The following is a 19,852-nucleotide window of genomic DNA, read 5'->3' on the forward strand; positions in this document are numbered from 1 at the left end:
TGGTTTTAAGTAATAACAGAACAAAGTAAGTTACCAAGCAAAATAAAACAAAACACGCAAGTCTAAGCCTAATACATTAAGAAACTGAATTCAGGTAAATCTCACCCTCAGAGATGTTCCAATAAGCTTCTTTCACAGACTAGACTCCTTCTTAGTCTGGCCCAATCCTTTCCCCTGGTATAGTTCTTGTTAGTCCCAGCTCAGGTGGTAACTAGGGGATTTCTCATGACTGGCAGCCCCCTTTGTTCTGTTCCACCCCTTTTTATATCTTTGGCACAAGGCGGGAATCCTTTGTCTCTCTGGGTCCCCACCCCTCCTTCTAAATGGAAAAGCACCAGGTTTAAGATGGATTCCAGTACCAGGGGACACGGTCACATGTACTGTGAGACCCAAAGACTCCATTCTTTCTGGCCTGACTCACACAAACACAGGAAGTCTTACAAGTAAACAGAGCCATTTACAACCAATTGTTCTAGTTAATGGGAGCCATCAAGCTCCTAAGCCACCATTAATGGCCCACACTTTGCATAATTACAACAGGACCTCAGAGTTAACTTCATATTTCTCGTTTTAGATACAAGAATGATACATGCATACAAATAGGATGAACACACTCAGTAGATTATAAGCTTTGTAATGATACCTTACAAGAGACCTCTTGCATAAAGCATATTCCAGTTTCATTATATTCACATTCCAAGCATATTTTCATAAAGCATATGGAGTGCAAAGTCACAATCTCCTCTTATCAAAAGGACAAAGGTTCAAATGTTCATGTTAATTATTATAAATAAGACAGAGCTTTGATACCAATGACAAGTGTAGGAATGGACAAGTCAGCACCTGGGTAGGAATGGAATTACTTTTCACAATGGTTCCAGAGGGTGGGATTGAGCAACTGTTCATTCAGCTGAAGGGTTTTCTCATGTAGGGATCTAATGAGCTGTATGAGCTCTGGGGTAACATTTTCAAAAGTTACTTAGGCTCTCCTACATGCCTGAGTCCCAGTGACTTTCAGTGAGACTTAGGGTGTCTCTACACTGCAACTGGAGGTGCAATTTCTAGCTCAGGTAGACATACCCATCTAGCTCTGATGTAGCTAGCGCACTAGAAATAGAGTAGAGCTGCCTCAAGTACAATCCTCTCTGAAACCTCAGGTTCGTGCTCGAGCCACTAACTTGTCCTGCCACTGGTGCCAGGGCTGCGATACTTCTAGTTTTAGCATGGTAGGATCAGAGCTAGAGCAGGTATGTATATCTGAGCTAGAAATTACACCTCCAGCTCCAGTGTAGACTTTGCCTTAGGCTTTTAAGTGTTTGAGTCACTTTTGAGAATTGGACTTGGCGTTTTGAAAAGTTTTACCCCTGAGCTAAATCCCTTCTGTGCCCCAAGCAGGGAAGCACATCTTAACTTAAGCATCCCTTTGAAGCCACTTAGTGCATATGCTTTGAAGCCAGAGATACTCATATAACCTATTCACACTCACACAAATTTAAGACGGATATCACAACAGTTTGTTTTGGTTTTTTCTGGAGCTCAGGTGGTCCACAACTAGTTATGTTTCACTAGGCAAATTAAAAATTATAAATTGCATGAAGCTACAGCAGGCAGCAGATGGGAAATATGCACATTTTTGACAACACTAAGGAATGTTACTAGTTTAATGAACTCGCACATTGGAAAGAACATTTCAGATGTTATTGATTTCCTAAAAGATGGTATTGATAATCTGTACCCTTTTAAAAATAAGACAATAATGCTGAATAGAATATGCATTATAAACCAAAAACTATAGCAACCATTTGTAATATCCAGTAATTAAAAGAGTTTGTTTTAATTACTGGATATTACAAATGGTTGCTATAGTTGTTAAGAAAACCGAAAACCATTATCATCAGATGAAATTGGTGAAACATTGGGAAAGCACTTTGGGCTTTATGTGTCTGTTAGACAATTTTTTTTGTATTTTCAGGACTAGGGAAGCTGCAATCTTTACAAAGTCTGCATCTGTCATCCAATGAGATATCACAGATTGATCAGAGTGATTTTCAAGACTGTTCCCAGCTAAGGAACATCTACTTACAGACCAACAAGATAAGCAAAATTCATCCTGGTGCCTTCAAGAATCTCAAAAACTTGCAGGTTATAAATGTGGCATTATAATTTTCCAAATGAAAATGGTGTGCATAGAATATTTAAGGACATTAAGTGCCATAATTCTTAAGCAATAAGAAATTAATTCACAATCATCAGTCTACAAGTGTAAAACTTAATCTAAAGAAAATGGGGTATATCTGAAAAAATACTCAAACAGTCTTGTGACAACAGCTTTAACCCATAGCTATCTGGGGGAAGTCATAAAATATGCAGATTATTTTTTCTTGTAAACCTCCATAAGTGTTCCAGTTATCAAGGGCAAACCTTTCATCTTCTCTTTTGGGCTAACTCCACTCTTTATATATTTCCTAATCCTAACCATTATTAGGACATGTGCTTACATACCAATTTCAAGGTGATAGAATATCAATAACTGCATAATTTAAGTGAGTGTGCATGTTACACAGCTCTTTTTAAATTAAGTGGAAAACAGAACAGAGCCCTTTATGGGGTCACTTGCAATTTGGACCAAATTTAACAGGAGGCAAAGTGCTTTGGGCATTGCTTAGGCTACATGAACCATGGCAATGGCCTGTACACACACACACACAAAGATTAAAAGCACAAGCAATGTGCATGGGCCTACTATTGAGCAAAATATGGATGTATTTTATATGGATGTATTTTAACACTGCTTTTACAGCATATGTACACGCAAACCCATCTAAGTGGCCAACCCATGTATTTCCAGAATTAAGCCCTCAGTTCAGTGCATATGTCTCAGGATTTTTCTCCTGTCAGTGTCTGCTTCATGAACAGTAGTCTTACCTTTCTAATGCGATGGATGTGCCCTCTCCCCCACCAAAGCAGCCCCTGAGCTGGGGCTGGGAAGGAGGGGGGGTCTTCCCTGCTGTGGCAACCCCTGAGTTGGGTCTGGGAAGGAGGGGGATCTCTCCCTCCCTCCCTGACCGCAGCAGCCCCTGAGCTGGGGCTGGGAAGGAGGGGGGTCTCGCCACAGCAACTGCAACCCTGGAGCTGGGGAAAGTAACCTCTTTCTCTGGCAGCTGCAGCCCTGCACACCCCATATTACCCCCACCCCCTCTTCTCACCCCACTGCCCCTTCCCACCTACCCTCTCTTCCCACCAAGGCCACCATCTCACCTTATATGTGCATCTTTTCCAGGGTCCAGGCACTTAATTAGTGGGGCTGCACAGGCGTGGCTCCACTAATTAGGTGGGTGACCCTTCATTCTCTTGTGTGCGGCTGTCCAGGCATGCACCTTAGAGGGAACTATCCGGTGACCAACTGAATGGAGCTCGCAGACCACTGGTGGTCCACGCACCACAGTTTGAGAACTTCTGCTCTATACAGCTCTTTATAAATTAATTTTGAGTAACTTATTTTCAAATAGGTTGTGAACCTCAGCAACAATGCTATGACAACCCTTCTACCAGCGATATTCATTGACTTGAACATACTTCAATCTGAAGTGGATTTATCAAACAATCCCTGGATATGTGACTGCAGGTTCATTGCTTTCAAACATTTTATTAGTTTTCTTTCTGAAACCTTGAGGAAAAAGTGGAGTATCTTCTGCAGTGAACCGGCCAGCAACTCAGAACAATCTCTGTTGTCTCTTAAAAGGTTTCATTTAAACTGTGAAATGTCTAAAGACAACAATGTTTCATTTAAGAAAATTGCTATCCCAATAGGAGAAACAGCTGTGCTAGACTGTGACTTGGATAAAACCTGGGGTATGTGTAACAATTACTATATCGATCCAACATTTTAAGTTCCTGTAAAATACACGTAGGATGATAATCAAGCTTAATTCACAATAAAGGGAACAATTCCTCAGATAAAATCTTCATTAAGAATAGTTGTACAATAAATAGATTTCAGATACATTAAAAATGTTAGAATGTGTGATTTTAAAAGTTTTTGGGAACTTGACTTTCAAACATTTGAATAGTTATTTTAAAATATTGATGTCATATTCCACCTCTTCATCCAACAAATTTATGGTGCAGACTCAGTCATATCAGGAAGTTAAGAACAGGTGGTGTATTATAAATCAGTACATATTCTGGAGGATGGTGGTGGCAGAATAAGCTTTGCTATCCTTACCAGAGTGATGACTATGGGACAGTGTTTCAGGACTGTTTGTAGAGAAATGAGAGGTAACACTGCAGTATTTTTTCTTCTCACTGGGTAAGTGAAAGAAGGTTTTTATTTGGGTCGGTAACGTGTGTGAAGGGGAAAGGGAAGTTTTTATTTATTTTATAAGTGTGGCTACCCAAGGCTTTAACACATAATTCACTTTGTAAACAAATTCTTCTTGACCCATTAATCAACACTAACCCCTCTCAGTATTAACTACATCCATAAGGGCTAAGACTTTTCCCATTTAGCAATCTCTCTAAAATAGGGCCCGATACACAAACAAGTTTTGCAATGGTCCTGAAGGTTCAACAAAGATGAGCTCTAACAGACTAATGGGAAAGTAAATTGAAGGCTTTTGGACCCTCCTTTTGAAATACGGATAGGAACTGTCAGGTATGCCAGCCAATATCTACTTTCAGGGTTGGATACAAAGAGAAAGGCCATCTCTAAAATGTGCAGGACCCAAACCATAAAGGGTATATAGATCAAAATCAATACACTGGCTTGCTTTATTCCAAAGATAAAGCTTTGCTTTGGCTTTATCCCAAAGATAAAAGTGGAAGCTCACACAGGTTCTGGAACAGATGCATAAGTAGGTCCCCAGAAAGGTATGCTAGTAATTAACAAGCAGCCACATTCTGCACCAGTTGAAGTTTCAAGTGGTTGTCAGGAAGATACTGCTATAGTTCAATAGTAAAGTATTTCCAATATGAACCAAAAGCATATTGATGTAACTCCAGTAATTTCCCTCTCTACTTTTATAGTATTTACTGTATGGAAGTTTGAAAGACTATGGTCCAAATTGGAAGTGTGGATGAGGAGGTATGGTGGTTTAACAGTAAGGTGGCAGGGTATTAGGGTACTGTTGGGGGATAAGTAGAAAATGGGTGTTATTTATTATTTAAGAATTAATGACATCTAAAATTGTTAAAGATATATCAGACATAGTGTCTGTATAGAAATGGCTACCACACTGAAGACTATTTAGCCTTAAGAAGGAACAGATTTACATTTTTAAATATGTATTTCATTGTCTTTTTTCATTTCAGAGAATGAAGAAATCTATTGGTGGACACCCAGTGGCAGAATTTCCAAGGATAACTGGCTTCCTCATATTAGACAGGATGATATGAAAAACTTAATAATTTATAATATTGGGAAAACTGCAGAAGGGCTATATGCATGTATTTGTAACAGAATGAAGACAAAATATCTCATCTATGACATATATGTGAAGCAAAAATATTCACCGTTCTTGGTTAGAAATGCCAGAGACACCAATACTGTTATTAGACAAGGAAGAACAGAAGGAGACTTCACGTTGGCAGTCTGTCTCTCAGTGCTCATTACGTTCGTTTGTGCTTTTTGTCTTGGTGCTTTCACTAGACCTTACATTGGCAGAATCTGGAGACAAATATGCAGAAAGAAAAGCTCAGCTTCAGAAAATACATTTTCTAATCAAGGATTTTCAGCTGAAACCCTGACAAGAGAGAACACTACAAACACACAAACAAGCGTACAGCAAAATTTGTCTTTTTGTAGTGGAAACTCTTCAAGAAATGTAGGCTCTTACATTGTGGAAGCTACTAGCTTGCATAAAGTTGCCCTTCATAACAAAGTACTTGCACTAAATACAGAAGAAGCAAACCAAGATCAAAGCAGCAGCAGCTATATCAAAGTAAAGAAAGAAAAGATGTCTCAGAACAGCCAAGCAACTAATTCTGCTGGTGAAGCAGATATAGACATTGATAATAATGAAAATTTTTCTGCAATGTCAGATCACCAGTGTAGCAATAAAGCGTTTCAAAGAGAATCATCAAATAATGACACTTCATCACGTGATGATTCAAAATACCTTTTTAATGAAGATTCAGGAAAAAGCAGGTTCTCTCCTATAGTGAATAGATTTAACATGGACTCTTACTCACTCCACATTGAATCTTCAGATTTAGATTCACCATTTGCAAGGGAAACTAACTTTCCATTTTCTGAAGCACAAATACAAACAAATGCACAGAGTTCTGAATACAATGATGTAAACAACAGATCTAATCTGTCGCAGTCTGAAATTGCAGAGTCTCTGCAGGAGAACACGAGACAAATGACTTCCCACACTCAGTCACTGAATACTCAACAATTTATGCTCAAAAGGCATAACTGTGATAAAGAGCTTGATTTAAATGACAACATAGATATGCTCAGTAACAGTGAGAATTTTATTTTACCTCCTAGCTGTGAAAGTGATATAAATATTGAGAATTCAAACACCAACCAAACACAGAAAAATTCTGCTAGTATTCAAGAGTATGATTGTAAAGAAGAAAATACTAGAAATAAAGACAATCTAGTGGACATGTTTAATGACAGCAGTTCCACAGATGAAGGGTCTGCATTCACACTGAGCGATTCTAGTTCTTTAACAGAAAGTGAACTGGGGCACTCTAATGCTGGTGATGATCATCTGACCAACCCCTCAGTAACAGAGCAGGTGATTAGCTTAAACAATGGTACTGGCAAGTTTACCACATTGCTACAGAGTCCTATAATTTCTACTGGATTTCAAGATATTATGGAAAAACATGAAAATAAGAATGAAACATATTCTGAAACAGCTATTATTTCTGGATCAGGTACTGGCATGTCTGAAACATATTCATCTGTTCTTCATATAGATTCATCTCACAGTGATATATCGGACACATCTCATATTGATCAGGTTGATGATCATGTAACTCTGTCAGATTCAAATATAAATAATCCTCCATGTTGTGAAGTTCCTGGTATATCTGAGTATGTTACCAGCCCAAATTCACCAGCCCAGAATATAATTTCTAATCCTATCTGCAAACAAAATATAAATTTGAATTACGTAACATTACCACCATTAAAGTATTCTCCCAGAGCTCTTCCAGATAAAGAGAACATTATTTCTAAAAACACTTATTTGCAGCTTTGTGAATTTTCTACTCTAACTCAGCATTTTGACAGATCCACCCCGACTGATCAAAAAGAAAATGTTACTGAGATCAATACAGAAGAAAATCATAGAGCTCAGCATTCTCCCCTGAAGAATTATGGGGAAGATGGCATTACAGCAAATATTAACACTCCTCATATGAATAATAATTTTATATTCACGTCTATTGATTCTGGTTGGAACTGTGTTGCTAATAAAGCATCACTTCTGCATTCCAATATAACCACTGATGAACCATTTCTTCAATCTCATTCGGAAAGCACAGATGAAAAATCAGTTGCAAACGTTACTGAGAGACAGGGCTCATCAGTGCAAGAGCAACAGCATATGAACATGTCTGGGACTTGTGCACAAAGAATGCACAGGGGTTTTAATGAAAGGGAATGTGATAAATACACAGAACAAGAAGTTTTGTCCGGAATAGATAAAAGCAATTCTAGCTTGTGTACAGAAGAAATACAGTTTCACAATATTATGACAGATTCAAGCTGCGTTACCTCTTCTGAGACAATGCAATCAGTTTTCAATGAAGAAAAATACTTACAACCTGATCATGAGAGTGAAGAGAATGTACGTTTCTCAACATATTCCCAGAGCTTTTTTAATGAAAATGTGCAACATAGTTTATATAAGGTGTCAAAGAATGCTCAAGGAAATACAATCGCCAACAGAACCAATTCCAGTGAGACTAAGAATGAAATTTCATTGGCAGAATTAGAAAACAGTTCTAAGGCAGATGCAATCCTACAGAATTCAAGCGAAAAACCTGATACAAAAAATGAAGCCACAAGAGGACGGCTTTTAACAGAGGGCAGCTTTTTTGTTAAAAAGAAAAAAGCCTTTGATGGTTTTGCAAGTGTTCTACAAAGCAGAACAATGGACTCCACAAAATAAGATGTAGGATATTAAATGACTGTATTTAGACTCTCTGCAACATTTATTACGGATACACAATCTTACACCGTACCCAAGTAAATGTCAAAACGTGCTTAGTTTAAAATGGAGTATGGTTCCTGAATTATATATATACTGATAAATATTGAATATTAAACTTAAAACAACCCCATCCATTGTGCCCAGTTTTCTCAGCATAATTATCTGCCCTGAATTATTTCAGAAACCCATGCTGTAAAACTATTTTAAAAATGAAGGGGGATGACAGTAGTATGACCCTAAGAGTCTGCTATATTGTAACTCATATCAGGACTGACACACTCACTATCCCCAACACATTGTTGTCATAATATGTATCTAAAAGGTATCATGTAAGGTATCATATGTAAACAGGTAAATTGGGCCCCAAAATCACTATCTGATACATGCATGAATTGTGTACAAGAGTTATGTGTGTGCTGGAAGTATGTTCTTTAAAATGTGTTTGGGAGGCAGTGCATACATTGAGCCTGCCCTAGCAAAGGAATATGTATTCCCCTGTCTGACTGGCTTGATTATAAGCAGAGGAAAATGAAAGTACATTTACGTATAAGGTAAACAAAGCAACCAACCTAACAAGCAGCAGCTTAGTAAGCACACAGAGGGACAGAGTCCACACTCCCATGAAGTCTTCCCGGCTCTTACGGCAGAGAAAATGGACTTTGGGAAACATAGAAAGACCAAAAAGACGTGTTAATTATCCATCACTTAGGGGACATAGGTTACAGCACCCTCTGAGTCTGTGAACATTGGGTCCCCTGGCCAGGAGGGCTAGAGATACTGGTAGCTGGATATAAGCGAGAAAGCCTCTCAGGCAAAGATTAGAAGGTGCTAAAATTAAATTTTACAGTCATCAAATTTTGTTTTGTTTGTAACCAAACCTGTTTCTTTTTCATTTGCCTTGTATCATTTAAATCTCTGTTCTTTATTAATAAACTTATTCTTGTTTTATTACAAAGCCATCTCAGTGCTGTGTATTAAAGTGAAGTGTGTCTTCAGCTAACCAAAGAAGGTGGTGTGTATATTGTCTCTTTGGAGGCAGCAAACTTAATTTTTGTGAATGTCTAGTGAGAGGGACTGGACACTACAGACAGATATCTTGAGTGGAACTTGAGAGCTGACATTCACTGCTTGTTACTTGCAAAGGGAAGTTTAGACTGGCAGAGGCTTGAGGAGTTTGCTGGTGAAGTAGATAGATGGCAGGGAGCTGACACACAGTCTAATCTCCAGCACAACTGATTCTTGCTGAAGCTGTGAGGTAACACAGTGGCTTACAGTTCTGTGGGTCCTGAGCAGAACATCACAAGCAGCCATACTTCACTTTTGATTTGCCAGTATTCCGCTATGTCCATTCAAAATCACAAATCTCCAAAGAGCCAAGTGTTTTGACAAAAATAGTGTGTTTTTAGAAAAATTCTCATTCAGAACAAGTAGAACTAGAGTTAGCTTTAGTAAGCAAAATGGTTTTAGTGGAATAATATACTGTACCTTCTCAAACATGTAAGCCACTCAGTAGCTGCAACTATGCAATGAAGTTCAAAATTAGATTAATTTTCTCTTTGCTTCATTTTTAATAGGTCTATTTTCCTCTTTAGTATTTAGTATTGGTGCATAGACACTAAGGCACCTTAAAAGACATTTTCCCCTGGAAATCGTCTCCTTGTAAAATATCCTTTATTCCCCTTTGCCTGACAAATGAACATTGTCAACTACATTTTTTAAGCTGTTTTAAAGCATGTTCCTAATAGAGGACCAATTCAATAGCAATTACAGAATTTTAAAGACACATTTAATATAGTATATTTCAATATAAATCTGCAAACCCCAATACGTTCTGTGAATGTCATTTTGATTGTAAAACCCTTTTGTGACTTTTGGCACTCCCGCCTCTAACTTGAGCTGGAACATCCAAGAGGTGTCAGGAGCGATCCTTCACGTAGCAATGGCTAACAACACAGAGCAATCAAGAGTCATCAGTGTGGATGGTCTTCCACTAGCTGGGTGCAGTTCAGGGAAACCAGTTTTGCCAGTCTGGATTTCAGGTTGGCTGGAACTAAGCAACACATCACTTGATGAGAGCCATGAAGCCACTTAGGGAGAGGGGCAGGGTGAGGTGTCATCTGACAAAAGGGACTGGAACTTTGTAGAAGAACAAGTTCTGCTCTGAGCTGGCTCTCTGTCACCAGCCAGGCATCAGCAGACCCAAAGCAGAAGACAGGACTGGCCAGAAGGTGAATGAGGCAGAGGGAGTCTCTGGATTCCCTGGAAGAACACTCATTAAACTTCAGGAGAGTGAAGAAAGTGAGGCAGGTTCTTCATAGTTTAAGGCCACCAGGGGATCATTAGATTAGTCTGACCTGTATATCATAGGCTACTACATTTAATCCAGTTACCCCTATCCATTAACTTGTGTTTGATTAAAGCATAACATTGGTTTGTTTCAGAAAAGCATCCAGTCTAAATTTGAAGACATCAAGAGACAGAGTAGAATCCACCACGTTCATTGGTACTTTGTTCCAATGGTTAATTACCCTCACTGTTAAAAAATTGTGCTTGATTTTTAAATATGAATTTGTCTACCATCAACTTCCAGACACTGTTCCTTATTACACATTCCTCTGCTATATTACAGGGCTCTTTAGGATTCTGTATTTTCTCCCCATGAAGATATTTATATACTAATCGAGTCACCTCTCATATTTTCTTACTGATAAACTAAGCAGATTGAGCTGTTTATGTCTCTCACTCAAAAGCATTTTCTACAGCCCTAAAATCATTTTTGTAGCTCATCTTTTCTGCACCCTAATTTTTCAACCTCCTTTTAAAAATGTGGACGCCAGAACTGTATGCAGTATTACAGTATCAGTTTCACCAATGCTGCATACGAAGTAAAATCACATCCTTTACTCCTACACACTACTCCCATTTATGCAGACAGGGATCACATTAACCCTATTTGCCAGAGCATCGTACAGAGCTCATGTTCAGTTGCTTGTCCACTATGCCTCTTAAATCCCTTTTAGAGAAAATGTTGATGAAACCTAGTATCAACCTCTGAGGTACCCCACTGGAAATTCCCCCGTTCAATCATGATTCCCCATTAACTAACTACTTTGAGTTCTGTCAGTTAGCCTGTCCTTAATCCATTTAAATGTGTGCTCTGTTGCATAGTGCTAATTTTTTAAATTGGGATGTTGTGAAGTATTAAGCCAAACTCCTTACAAAAGTCTAAATATATCTATGCAGTTACCTTTATCAACCAATCTTATAATCTCCTCAAAGAATGAAATCAGGATTGTTTGACAAGACCTATTTTCTATAAAACCACGTGGACAGGCATTAATTATATTCCTATTCTTTATCAAGTGAACCCCATATCAGTTTTTATATTATTTTGCCTGAGATTGATTTCAGGCTAACTGGCTGATAGTTACCTGGATCATGGTCATGTCCCCATAGATTTCTTTGCTTCCCCTCAAAAAAATGACTTTCTGACGGGGAAGCAAAGGGAACCACAAGAGCAGTCACGCACCCCTCCCAAGCAGCGCAGGCATGTCGTTTTGGGAACCTGGAGCAGTCAGCAGAGAGGTAAATCAGCGTTGGGGGGAGAGCAGGGCTAGGGATAGCCCAGCCAGTGGCTCCTACTCTGCGCCAGCATCAGCTGCTAATTGTGGCTGAGCTGGGGGTAGGCAGGACTTCCTCTTCACCTGCAAGGAGTAACCCAGGGCTGGATCAGACCCACCTCCAGAAACTTCCCCTGGCTGCAGGAAGCACCACACACACACACACACACACCTCTCACTTCTTGCCCCCATCACTCCTCAGCTGAAGGGGAGAGATTACTTTATGGGGAGCTGCTCCCCCATCCACCCAACTCCTGTGCATATGGATCCCCCCATACCTAGACCTCCCTCCAAGGCCTGCACACCGCCAAGTCTCACCCCCTGCATCCAGATCCCCATTCCTGCACCCAGACCATCCCCTGCTGCTCCCTCCACACTCAAATCTCCACCCGATGAGACCCCCCCCTACACTTGGACCACTCAAATGAGCTCCCTGCACCCAGACCCCCACCCCCACTGAGCACCATTCAGCTGCACCTAGACCCCCAACCCCAACTCCCCCAGCACTCAGCCCCCCCTCCTGGGCCCCCATATCTAGCCCACTCTGCTGAGCCCCAACTATTTTCACCTGAACCCCCCTACAGAGTCCTATTGCCCCTGCACCAAGAACCCCCCAATAAGCCCCTTTGCATCCAGATCCCTCCGCTACTGGTCCCTGCACTGAGCTGCCTGCACCCACATTTCTCCATACAGAACCCTCTTACCCCACACCTGGATCTTTCCCACACTGAGCACCTCCACACTTGGATTCTCCTGGTCTGAACCTTCCTACCCACACCTGGTGCACCTGGCATGGACGGGCAGGGCCCCAGGCTGTTTCTGGGGTAGGCCCGGTCCTTGCACTGTGTCAGGGTTGGGTGCAGTCTCACCGCTGAGTCCATGTCCCAGGAAGAGAGGGAGGGCTGCAGGGTGATCTCTCACATTCATGCCGCCAGTGGCCTGTGCTCCCCACTGCCATGCTGGAGCCTCCACACTTATTTATTGACAAATACAATTTGCAGAAATTTAAAATATTGTACACAGAATTTTTTATTTTTTGGCACAGAATTCCCTCAGGAGTATGACAGAGTCTGTATACAGGGAGTGCCTAAAACCAGACGGGAGAGAATGTATAAACACTGCTCAGACTCCGTAAACTTAAAAGCCCATGAGATCCAAAGGTTTAGGTCTAGTACAGCAGCGTGTTGAGGACTCTCAAGAGGGAGCTCAGCTAGGGCTGCAACTGTGATAGACTGGATCACAGAAACCCCCTGGGAGCTGCCAATTGATGTGCCAAGACTACTTCTGCCCCTACTTTCCTGCCCTGTCAGCTTAGAACTTCAGTGCCCTGCCTGGTTTGAGCCAGACGCACTAGCCTGCTGCAAACCCAGACCCAGGTCTGAACCACGTCCCCTAACAGCTGTAGGCTTAACTGAAAGCAGCTTACAGAAGTGTTCCTGTCTTTAACACTCAGATGCCCAACTCCCAATGGGGTCCAAGCCCTAAATAAATCTGTTTTACCCTGTATAAAGTTTATACAAGGTAAACTCATAAATTGTTCACCCTCTATAACACTGACAGAGAGATCTGCACAGCTGTTTGCTTCCCCCCCTCTACTCCCCCAGTTTTTAATGCATACTCTGGGTTAATTAATAAGTAAAAAGTGATTTTATTAAATACAGAAAGTAGGATTTAAGTGGTTCCAAGTAGTAACAGACAGAACAAAGTGAATTACCAAGCAAAATAAAATAAAACACACAAGTCTAAGTCTAGTGCAGTAATAAAAACTGAATACAGACAAAATCTCACCCTTAAAGATGTTTCAATAAGTTTATTTCACAGACCAGACACCTTTCTAGTCTGGGTACAATCCTTTCCCCTGGTACAGATCTTGTTCCAGCTCAGGTGGTAGCTAGGGGATTTCTCATGATGGCTCCTTCTTGTTCTGTTCCACCCACTTATATATCTTTTGCATAACGCAGGAATCCTTTGTCCCTCTGGGTTCCCACCCGTCCTTCTCAATGGAAAAACACCAAGTTAAAGATGGATTCCAGTTCATATTCATGACATGATGACATGTCACTGTAAGACCCCAAGCCTTCATTCCTCCCAGCCTGACTCACAGGAAGGCGTGCCTGCAAACAGAGCCATCCACAGTCAATTGTCCTAGTTGATGGGAGCCATCAAGATTCCAAACCACCATTAATGGCCCACACTTTGCATAATTACAGTAGGCCCTCAGAGTTATATTTCATATTTCTAGTTTCAGATACAAGACTGATACATTTATACAAATAGGATTACCACACTCAGTAGATTATAAGCTTTGTAATGATACCTTGCAAGAGATCTTTAGCATGAAGCATATTTTAATTACATTATATTCACACTCATCAGTATACTTTCATAAAATCATAGAGAGTGCAACGTCACAGCAACCATGGGTTTTTCTGCTTCCTGGTTAATGCTTAGGGTGGTAGGTTTTGGGTGGATTTGGGGAGGGGGGACGTGGGTGTGCAGGCTTGAAAGCAACAGCTCAGGCATATTCAGGCCCATCCCTCCCTCCCTCGGTACTTACTTTTTCATTTACAGCTTTGCTGCTGCTGCTACTAGTGAACACACTATTTATTGAAGGGCCTGGGGAAGAGCACAAGAGTGAGGTCTGGTCACAGCACTGCATGAAAGTTATATTATTCTAGTTCATGAAAGAAGTGCAACAAACCAACAGAAAAACAGTGGAAGTGGCTATGCTGTCAAATGAACAAAGGAAACACTGGGGAAAGTATTTTTTTCCCCTTTAATCCTTTCTAGATATAGCAATTTTAAATTTTACTGGTAACGACAGTAGATAAAAATAAGTTCAGACAAATTTAGATGACTTTTTTTCAGCTCTTATCTTTTCCATGGTATCTTTAATTGACTGTTTTATAAAGGATACTTTCCTACCTTACAGGTTGCTATTAGGATTAATGAATGGCTGGTAAAGCACTTAGTATGTTTCATTCAAGAATCTCAAAGTTTAAAGCATTGTTTGGTTGCTGTCCTCCTTTTTAGTACAGAGATCTTTATTTTTATTTATTTATACATAAAATCTGGTTTGTTTTTTGTTAACTAAGCTTGTACAATAAAAACATAGCCCTTGTAAAAATAGTGATTAAGAAAAGGGTATGCTTGGAAATATGCACTTACCCGTATAGAAATCAGCAGGTTCAGATGACATTCATCCTATAGTATTAAAAAAATAGCTAATGATCTTACTAAACCACTCTTTGAAGTGTCACTGAGAACTCTGGAAGATTGAAAGAAAACTATACATGGTATTCATTTTAGAAGCATTCAACATGGAATGAAGGAACAAACTCACTTACTTGGGACCCACATACCCCTAAAGGAAGAGGACAGCAGATCAGTCCTCAGACCTAGGTATCATTCCAGCAGATGTGATCACAGATGTGAGACAATTTGTGTAAAACAGAGATTCAATCAATAGCATACTGATAGCTCGGTGCACAGTGATTCCTTCCAAGTACAAAGGCAATAGATCTCATGAGACATCTAGATAAACTTTAGTGAGTACTGAAGAGGACCTAATGTCATTCCACATTGGTGTCATTCATGTAGGGAGGTGTATGAGAGAAGGCCTTGAAATTAAATGTAAATGGGGGGAGGGGAAAGAGAAGGTTCAGGACCTCTGTGGGTAGCTGTCTCCAAAATGCTTCCAGTTGCACAAGTTGGGACAGCTATCTAGGGAGAACATCAAATTCTCAATGCTTTGATGAGAAGATGGTTAAAAAGGAGAAGGGATTTACGTGTGTGTGTGTGTGTGTGTGTGTGTGTGTGAGATGCAGATGGGAAACGCTTCACCTTAATCAAAAGTGAAACGAGACTGCTAGCACAGAAAACTGACAAGGTTTTGTAGGTTTATTTAAAGTAGTTCAAGTTGCAGTGGGGGAGGTTTAGATTGGATATTAGGAAAAACATTTTCACTAAGAGGGTGGTGAAACACTGGAATGCGTTACCTAGGGAGGTGGTAGAATCTCCTTCCTTAGAGGTTTTTAAGGTCAGGCTTGACAAAGCCCTGGCTGGAATGATTTAACTGGGAATTGGTCCTGCTTCGAGCAGGGGGTTGGACTAGATGACCTTCAGGGGTCCCTTCCAACCCTGATATTCTATGATTCTATGAAGAGTTTGGAGAAAACCAACAGCTGCAGAAGAGGCCTAGCAGATATTTTTGCCCAACTTGAACTGTATCAGTATTATAAAACGTATCACTGAATCCAGTAAATGTGAAGACACCTGAGCTGAATGAGGGAAAAGGTTAGGTCTCCAAAATAAATTTTTGGAAAATACTCCCTTTGTCTCTGCTTTTATTCCACTATAGTACTTCTAATCTAACTGATCAATAAATTGAGGTGCTTTTTCAAAGTAAATTATTCAGTCATACACACAGTATTGTAGTAGCTGTGGTGGTCCAAGGATATTAGAGAGACAAGGTGGGTGAGGTAATCTCTTTTATTCAACGAACTTCTGTTGGTCCAGTAAAAGATATTACTTCATCTGATTTTTTCTCTCAGTCATACTTTATTTCATTCATGTATTTACCTGGCTGGTTCTCTCAGCCATGACCACTATCATGATTTATTCCTGAGACTGGTTACGTAGCAGTTTCAGCCAAGTATTATTTGAATTTGACTTTGGCAATTAAGTTGTCCACAAATAACTGTGCTCTTAATGACCTCTCCGATGGCACTGTGAACAATGATTCTACAGGCATTCATACAGATCCTCTTGCACCCCTATGTGGCCAATGAAGAATTGAGTTTTAACTTTTCTGTACTGTATCCACCAATACCTGGGTTGTCTCAGGTATTCTGAGTTTCTCTGGTGCCTCTATTTTCACAGCATATGATTGTGGCTGAGCTGGAAGTAATCACTCTTGGTGGCTTCCACCAGCTGTTATCAGTTCTTAGCTTCAACTGAGGTGTTTTCCCATCTCACTGTACTGTTAGTTTCTTTTGCCTTTCTTTCAATTGTATTCACAAGCCTTGTGTTTACTTAGGCTTGAGTAGTGGGAAATCCTTTTTTTCATTGTTCATTTACATTTGTATTAGAACAGATCAATAATCAGAACCCATTCTCTCTCCACTGTTAGGTTTGGAAGTGGGAAGCTGGTAGCTAAAAAGTTGTTAGGAATGCAGTAACTGATTCCACTCCCACTGCTACAATTCCTAGCCAACGAGTCACGGGCACCATGCCACTGAATCAGATGCAGTCTTCCTCTGATGAAACATTTTTTTTTAGATAAGTTGACAAACTAACTTTGCTACCATAGCTGCTTTTGGTATTTTTGAAAAAAACAGGACAGCAACACAGTTGGAAGCTTTGTAGTGAAAATTGTTCTCTATAAGGTCTGCTTAGACAAGAACTGAATGAGAAAATGCTTGATCTATATACCATATTGCTGTATATCTAGATGCTTCCCCCAAAGCAACCAATAGAGACACTGGAGACGGGGGGAGGGCTGGTATAGTACCAGGCTTCAGGCTTGCCCAGCCCAAGTCTCCTAAAGGCCTGAGTGGACCCTTCTCCAAGCCCTGGCAATGAGAACAGTGATGACAGTGGGATCTTGACTCTCAGACTCTCAGTACTGGGAAACCTGAGAGTCAACTTCAGCATCCAACGATGACCTGGAGTACCCAGAAAACTAGATCACACAGTGCCAGGAGAGAGTCCTCTGTGGTCTTGTTTGGGACCTATGTCTGGAGTACAGTACTGGAGGCAGCATGGGCGACTTCCTGGCTGCCAGTAATATTCAGTGCAAGGGATCCTGACCTGGCCCCAGGGAAGGTGGCAATACTGAGCTTGAGGCAGGTGGAGCTATGGATAAGTGATCAGTGCCAACAATCTAGAAGGTTGCATTGGTGAAGCGCAAGGGTCCTCACCCTGGACCAAAGACAGTGGCATACTGACAGACATAACAACACTCTGTCTGTGGTGTAAGCCTCTGGCATAGTCTGTACTAACTTGGGCTGCTGACCTGCAGTGATCAGAGAAGCCTGATCTTTTACCACTGTAGAAGTAACTAGGTCTTAATAGTAACTGAGTGGACACCAGAGTCAACAGCCCAGGTCTCTCTGAGCGAGTTGATACTGGGGAGTGGTAAGCCGAAGTGCGTGTTCTACTTTTACTATCTGAAGGAACCACTATAGGAAGAATCCCACATCCCAAGCTTTAAGGAGCCAGATGCAGACTTTTGCTTGTGCTTCTGAGGCTGGGGCTCCAATTCCCTAGACCTCACAGGCAAGTCTTGGAGACAGGGGATCCTCTGTGACCTCTTTCAGCTGACATATCTGGTGAAGCATTTAAGAAAAGTTTCGTGGAAGAGCCTCCCTTAGATGACTGAGGTGGCCTTGAAGATAGTCATACTCTTGAAGCCACAACAGAACACCTACCTCTAACGCGGCCCTCACCCAAACACTTGAGGCAGCAGGGATGAGCGTCACTATCAACTAAAGGCTTCCTGCTACTTGCACAAGGTTTGATCCCTGGGGACTTTGGCTTATATGTCCCTGGTAGTGGGAAGGGTCCAGACACCCACCATGCTGGCAAGTCCCCAAAACAAGGTCTAAATCAAAACAAAAAACTTAAAATTATAAACAAAAAGTCCAGCTAACTTTTAGCACCATCCATCTTGAGCACTAATCTACTCTCACTGCTTACTTTCCTCTCTAATACTCTCTTGAATCCCCTGAAATTCAATTTATTTTCCTTCCACACCACTGAAATTGTTTTTATCAAGGACACCAGTGATCTCCCTCATATGAAGGCTTCTCATCTATTCTCACTCTGCCACTTCTAACAGCTGACCTCTCCATACTCCATGATGCTGTGCTCTCTTATCTCTCTCCCGTCATCCTTTAGTATTTCTAGTGATTCCTAGGCTCTCCCTTCTTCCACTTTAGCATCCCTCAGGATTCTGCCCTTGGTTGTCTTTCTCCCCCTTTACATTTTATCTAAGTAATCTCATGCACTCCCAGAGCTTCAATCATATCTCTATGCCGATGATTCAAATACAGGTTTCCTTTCTGGACTCCATCCCCAAGTCAAGCTCAGTTTACCACAAACTGAAATTTTCTGCCTGAATCTTTGTCCCTCACTATAAAAATACACTACCCTCCCATCATCTTATTTTGCAAACTACACACTCCCCTCCTCCTCCAAACCAATCCAGGTAGTTGCCAAATCCTGCTGAGTCTTCTACATCTCTAAGAGTTTTTTCCTCTCCATCCCTACTACTAAAACCTTTGTTTATGCATTGCCCTCAATTACTGCAACAGCCTTATTTGCCTCTCCTCTTTCCTTATCAATCAATTTAAAATACTGCCACTAACATCATTTTCTTCCTTAGCTGCTCTAACCATATTAACATGAGGCTCCCTTAGAGTCCTTTCACTGACATTCTCTTGCCTTCCATATCAGGTTCAAGCTACTTTCCCCCTCTTCAAGGTCCTGAGCTCTGTCCTTTCCTATAGCTCTTACTCCTCCCCCCACCATTTCATTTAGCCTAACCCTCTCAATGTTTATTCCATCTATTTCCTTCCACTCATTTTCTTCTATACTCCCCTTCTGCTCAGAACTGAATCCCTTTGTGAACTGAAACTCTTCTTCTTATATTAAACCTGCCAAATGAGAATTCAAGCCTTGCTTGCCCAGTAAAGCTTGATCTACCTTGAAGACTGTATTGGTATAACTTTCAGTTAGAGACGATTTACCAGAAATTATACCAGTAAGCCCCCGCCTGGCTACAGTTATACTGGTATAGCTTATTCCTGTCCCTGTACAGTAATAGGCTATACCAGAATAAGGCACCTTTATATCCGTATAACTGCATCCACAGTAAGGGAGCTATACCGCTTTAACTGTCAACTATACTGGCATAATTAATGCTGTACATTTATATTTAGCAAGCTGTAAGTCACTGCATACACTGTTGATACTGAATAAATAGATTGTCCACAAAGAGGCTCCATTAAGAGCAGCATGAGCATTAACTGTCTGAACTCTTGCTTGAAGACAGAA

The sequence above is a fragment of the Lepidochelys olivacea genome, assembly GCF_965140295.1.
Source record: "Lepidochelys olivacea isolate rLepOli2 genome assembly, chromosome: 4".
Taxonomy (NCBI): Eukaryota; Metazoa; Chordata; order Testudines; family Cheloniidae; genus Lepidochelys; species Lepidochelys olivacea.